This window comes from Pezoporus flaviventris, unplaced genomic scaffold (assembly GCF_033815535.1).
Source record: "Pezoporus flaviventris isolate CSIRO_AGI_PZ_B2104156 unplaced genomic scaffold, CSIRO_AGI_Pfla_v1 ptg000082l, whole genome shotgun sequence".
NCBI classification, from domain to species: Eukaryota; Metazoa; Chordata; class Aves; order Psittaciformes; family Psittacidae; genus Pezoporus; species Pezoporus flaviventris.
The window spans coordinates 1-6,662 of NW_026892630.1; positions in this window are offsets into that span (position 1 = coordinate 1).

Here is a 6,662-nt window from a genome sequence, read left to right on the forward strand (position 1 = left end):
TCCTAAAAAAGCTTGTATTTAAAGGCATTGCAGCTGCATCAGCTCATATTTCATCCAGCCACCAATTTCCTTTTCCCCTGACAAACAGGCCTCAGAAAGAACCCAGGCCAGAAATTCTCCACGTTAGCGAAACATTTCCTCTTTCCCGTTCTCCCTTCCATTAACATTATTACGCTGCTCCTGGGAAAAGATGACTTTTCCAATCCAGGCAGCATATTTCTCTCTCTTTTCTTTTCTGTCTGTTTTCTCCTTCTCCAGGCTAGTGGTAAGGAAAGAACTAGGGTGGAGATAACAGGAGAAGAAGGAATATGGGGGTAAAAGAAAGGAGACTTTAAAATCTGCTTCCCTTTTTCATGTGAATGCAGAGGGGTGGCAACTCTGGGCTCTTCCCTCTGCTGGCTGTGGGATACAAAGTGGGAGAAAACCCACAATGTCAGTGACAGCATTCATCAGGGATCAGGTGCTCCTTGATCCATCAGGGATCAAGAAATGTTTAAAGCCCATTTGACTGAGCCACGGGCTAAATTCATCCCGGACCTGATTGCAGCCAAATCTACAAACAGCTTGTTAATAAGTCAATGCTTGCAACCCTCAGCATATTACTTTTTTTTTCTAGATGTCCAACAGCCTTCATGATTTGTACAATAACACTTGGGTATGTCCCACCTCCGCGAAGGTCTCCATCCTCCCACCTTGCAGGACCAGTCCTATGGCAGCTTTAACTCCCGCATCTTTACTGCTTGACATATATCAGGACCGTAGCAAATGCGTTCAACCTACGCGAGACCAAAACCAGATCTGATACAAAAATGACTGATTACACTGAGTATCAGGAGAGTTGCACTCACATCAAGTCTGATTTTACCATGTGCATGTTCACTCCAGCCTGCTTTTATTTTATTTCTCCTTCAAGAACTGGAAGGCAAAGTCCCAGAGGACCGAAAACATCTCACTGAAATTAGTGGCAGAGGAGAGCCAGGTCATAATTCCTTGCTGCTGAGCAAGCATGTCGTGACTGATCCATAAACTTTCTGTTATGCCTGTAAAAAAGGTGACAGCAGCATCTCCTCACTCGAAATACGCTGGCACCATTTAAAACTCACTTTAACTTATTCTAAGGTAACTAAATCAGGAAATCCGTTCTGGATGTGATTCTTATAAGTTCTAATAGGCAATTGTTTCTTCTTTATAATTTTGCCTAAAAGTCCTAAAATATTTTGGGTTTATTATATTTGTTTTTTTGAGGAGTCGACACAAAGAGCAGGTAGCTTTTCTGAAATAGTGTATAATAAAAGGGAGTGATTTCCCAGTGAAGAATAGCTTGACAGAAAATTTCCTACAGGTACTAGTTGCTTAATCATGTACTAGCGCCTGAATCAGATATTTTTGATCAATTAGATTTTACACAGTGTTATAGCTGTTATTGTCAATAAGTATAAAGCAGCCTTCAAAAATGGGTGAAAAATAAAAAAAAACTGAAAGTCCAAGAATGGTTCATTTCAAGAGATCAGACTGATCAAATTGTGTTGTTCTATTCCGCTTTGACTTTGTAATTTTTTAATAAAAATTAATTTCTGCATAAATTGCAATTTATAGTGAGAAAGGCAAAATCACATCAAGCTAGACCCCTGAACTTTTACCTCTAGGAACAGCGGAAAGGGGCAGTTTTTGCTAACTGCTCTCTACCCCCCTCCTTCTCTTTTTCTTACTTGCTTCTCTGTTTTTGCTTTTCACTCTGAGTTGGAAGCTTTGTTCAGACAGACTTTCCCTTGTGAATGGTTTCAGTTTCAGCAAATTGCCATTCTGTGACATCCCGCCAAATAAGTACCTTGGAAAATTCCCAACCATCTTTAGTCTGTACACTGGAGCACATTTAATTTCCAAATCCTCGGCTAGCTACCCATCCCTGGGCATAGCTCCCTTGGCTCCGGGATCTCCTCTGCAAGGCAGCTTGGCCCCACAGTACGGTGAGGGAGTTTGTATCAGAGGAGAGCAATCATTTTGGAGGTGAGGTACAGTCTCCATTTAAAGCTGGGGAGGGTAGTATTCAGCAATTTTGACAAGAGCAGGGTAATGATATTGTGTCTCGTTTTGATTTAAAGCTAGTTGCAATGCTCCATTTAAAAAATTAAAATTATTCTTATTTTATAGGAAAAGATTAATTTTTTATTTTTGAAGATTAAGTGCGGGCAATCCTCTCAACTTTATGGCTCTATGATCTTCACATGGAGAATCTTGCTGTATTTAACAGGGTTTGCAAAAATACAAAGTCATTACAAAATTTTAAGGAGAAAAATATAAATATTGGCAATGCCAACTTCTTGTAAAAAAATGTCATTTTCCAGAAAGGATTGACAAACATCTATTTTTTCACTAAGCATAATAATAAATCTATAAAGTGAAGCAGATACATATTGAAAAGCAAAAGCATTAGGTTCTGACGGACTTGGTTAGACAACCCAGGTTGATTCTTCAGTTGCACATTATGAACTTCTTGATGACTGATTCTACTCAGATCCCCTGAATGTGATCTTGACTTAACTCTTTCTCTTTAAATTTACACTGGAACAGCTTACACAAAGTTCTGAACCATGTTTTGACTGATTTTTTCTTCATCTTACCTCACGTGGTTTCTATGACCTATAAGACTAATAAAAATAATAAAAACAATGTTAAAGCTATGCCTGCAGAAGCTTTACTTCAGTCCACCAATGTCAAAATACCATTCTTAGCAGTCCTCATTCCCTCTCACGTGGTTAAAGATTTTTGCTTCATGCCTTTCTGGTTTAGAGATGTCTTGTTCGAGAACTTTATTTTGTGCATGTCATAGAGCAAATATGTTTTTTATGACATTTATGAATGTGACCAGTCTGGGAATATGCTGTCTGTCTGATCGGGCTTAAGCCAAAATTTAAGTCATTGTAACTAGAATTTCCAATTCTGGTGAGAGCTGATACATCAGCTGGGGTCAATAAATTGGCAGTCATCTTTTATAGTATGAAAAGGTAACTTTCTGCCTTATAGGAATTGTCAGGACAAGGTTTTAATTATCTGAGATATTAATCAGAAGGACTCCTTCTACTTTCCTCTGCCTTTTCTTTTCATTAAGCTAGTCCTATAAAATTATATTACCTGTAATATTACAGCAAAAAAAAAATCTAGTTTTTGAATGCCTGTCACAGAAATCGTTTTTGTCCTGAAGTGCAAAAATGAAGCGTGTAGCATCAAAACATCAAAGAATTACAGTTTTATGATGTATTAAGACTGCCTGTCTTATTTCAGCTATTCTAGCACTCTGAAATACGTGATTGAGAGCTGTTAACCTCCCAATGATATGCCTCTTGGCAAGCAGACTTGAGGTTTTTTAATATTTTATTTTAATTATTTTTAGTTTATAGCTCAGCAACTCGACTGACCCAGGGGAACACTTAAACTAAATTTGATAGATGTCAAGTTAAAAAAATAAAGACAGCAGTGTTCTTTCTCCCTGCAATTACAAATGTTTGCTGGAGACTTTTCTGACAGTATTAAGCATAGCAGAGACCTGGGGAGAGCAGAGAGGGACGTCGTACCCTTCTCTAAGGTCAGTTTGGTTGATGTTCTCCAGAACCTGTAAGGGGAGGACTAGAACACCTACCAGTAGCAGTTGCTAGTAACTCCAAATAGAATGGGTTTTTTCTTTGTGTCTTTTGCCTGAGTCCTGATGTGTCTTTGCATCAACCACTAAAAAGAGAGTGCTTGTTTTTTTCAGCTGACATTTGGAGCTGCAGAGACCTGTGAGATGCCCCCATAGATGGGCTGATAAAGTCCCCCCCCCCCCCCCCCCAAAAAAAGAACAAAAAAATGTGGAGCTTAATGAGCTGCAAAGAAAATGAGAAAACGCTCCAGGAACTATGCAAAAGCTTGCTTGTGACAGCATACCCAAAAAACATATATCAGAAACAGCCAACAACAACAAAAAAAGTAGATTGACTGTTTTCTAGTCCATTTTTCCCCCTTGTAAACCGAAAATATGAAGATGCTGTAAAATACAGTGATGAAATCAGTGAGAAAGAGAGAAAAACTAGTCTTTACAAAGTTCTATTAGTATTATTCAGAGGGGAAAATGTTGCATATCTCCAGTATAATATACTGGCTAGCTGCATCAGGGAAAAGGAATGGGCTTTCCAGTCTTCTATCATTAGATCACTGGCTTAAATCCGTTCTAGGGATTTCATCCAAAACTCCATGAAATCAATGGGAGACTCATTACTCTGACTCAATACACAGGTACACAATAAGAAAGGACTAATAGAAATTATTAGGAGGAAAAAAAAAAAAGAATTTTTATATGTTATTTTGATAATGTTTAGAGTTTTCTTTCAAGTGGAATAAGGGGAAAAAATTCATTAATGGTCTGATATTTGCATATTTCTTTTAGTATTTGTTTTGGGTGATCTCTGCTCCTGTAGTTTTACTTCTTACATTTTGTCACTGGAAAAAGAAGTGGAGGCATGGGCTCATATCTAAAAAAACTCAACTTTCACCTGAAGGTTGGAAACCATCTTTATTTCTGCTTTTCTTTTATAATGAAAAAAATCTGAATTGGATCTATTGGGAGTGAATCATTTTTCCTATTGAAAGAAAAGGCTAAATAAGAAATGTTGCACAAATTGATATCATATGAAGCTGTTTCATGGTTCATGAGAATTTACCTGATGCTGGCCCAATTTAGTGAATTGAGTGAGACAGGATTGCCAGAGGGGTGCCCACAGCACAAAGCTCAGCATCTAAAATGCCCTGAATCCTACATCTTTCTAAGGATAAAGCCTGAACTACATTTTCCTGCTGGAGATGTCATGTCCATTGTGGGAACAAAAGGTGATACTACACTTGCTCATGATTTGAAGTGTTTTCATTATCTGTTTTCCAGATTTAAAAATTTATTTATTTATTTACTTTATTTTTAAATTAATTTTAAAATAAACTCTTTACTGAATGGACACTTATTTTTATTAACACATTGAAGAACATATACTTAAAACAAAATGCAAACTGATTTATTTCTATAACCATAGAGGGCAAGAGTATTCCTCTGTATTTTTCTTCCCAGCTTTCAGACAAATAAATCAACACAAGTGTGTGTGTATATATATTTACAATAGTTGGTAAGAAAAAAAAGTTGAGGTCATCTGAATTATTTCATAATCAGGCAGGTAAAGTGGCTTAGCAGATTATGAAACCACGTCGCCGCCAAATTGTTCCATGATGATAATTATTTGCTTCTGTTCTTTAATTCTGGGTGGGCAACACTGCTTTTCCTCTGTCCATTGGAAAAAAAAGCAGGATGGCTCTCCCTATGGTTTTTGGCTTAACTGCACACATCTGGGTTTCGTATCAAAAGAAATAAATATCAGACCTAATTAATCCTCTGAGCCTGCTGGGTACTGACTCCTGAGCAACACAGACTTTAATTGCAGCTTCAACCAGGCATAGTGATGGAGTCAGTTGTAGAAGGCTGACTGCTGATTTAATGCAGTATATCATGTCTAAAAGTATCTGGAACAACACTGATTTACATCAGCTGAATATCTGGCTCATTTGAGACTCTCTTGGGAAGGAGAGGGGGGATGCCTATATACATACATTTACCCTAATATGTTCAGATGCAGTATGCAGCAGAATGTATTGCAAAATGGTTACGAAATCCAGGGAATTTTTATAAACACGGTTTGCTGAGATTAAAATGTTGAAATTGCTTAACTGGAAAAAAAAATGCGATTATACGTTCTTTCAAGAAATGCAAACTACTTACTTGATTTACTAGTTCTTCATAAAAGTTTATTTATAATTGATAGCATATACAATGATTCTACCAGAAGATAAAGTTCCTGTATTTCAGACAATGATGGCAGTATTCTGATTAAATTTACATCTTTTCTAATTCAGATAATTTAGAGATAGACTTGAGGGATTTAGTTGAACAGCAATAAAACTTCCAGGTATGGGGCCTGAAACGTTTTATAATTCAAAAGCTGTCTGTCTATCCCACTTTACTCCCTTTCTTTCTTTCTCTTTCTTTCTTTCTCTTTCTTACTTTATTTCTCTTTCTTTCTTTTCCTCTTTCTTTCTTTCTTTCTCTTTCTTAATTTCTTTCTCTTTTCTTTCTTTCTTTCTTTCTTTCTTTCTTTCTTTCTTTCTTTCTTTCTTTCTTTCTTTCTTTCTTTCTTTCTTTCTTTCTTTCTTTCTTTCTTTCTTTCTCTCTCTTTCTTTCTTTCTTTCTTTCTTTCTTTCTTTCTTTCTTTCTTTCTTTCTTTCTCTCTCTTTCTTTCTTTCTTTCTTTCTTTCTTTCTTTCTTTCTTCTTTCTTTCTTTCTCTCTTTCTCTCTTTCTCTCTTTCTCTCTTTCCTCTTTCTCTCTTTCTTTCTTTCTTTCTTTCTTTCTTTCTTTCTCTCTCTCTTTCTCTCTTTCTTTCTTTCTTTCTTTCTTTCTTTCTTTCTTTCTTTCTTTTTCTTTCTTTCTTTCTTTCTTTCTTTTCTTTCTTTCTTTCTTTCTTGACTTTTAAACCATTTAGATTGCAAATATATGAATGAATTCAGAGCAAATGAAAGTAAAAAGACTGTTAACACTGGCCTTGGTACAGCCAGGCTTTCTGCAAACTTCTCCCTGTCAACATACCTCAGG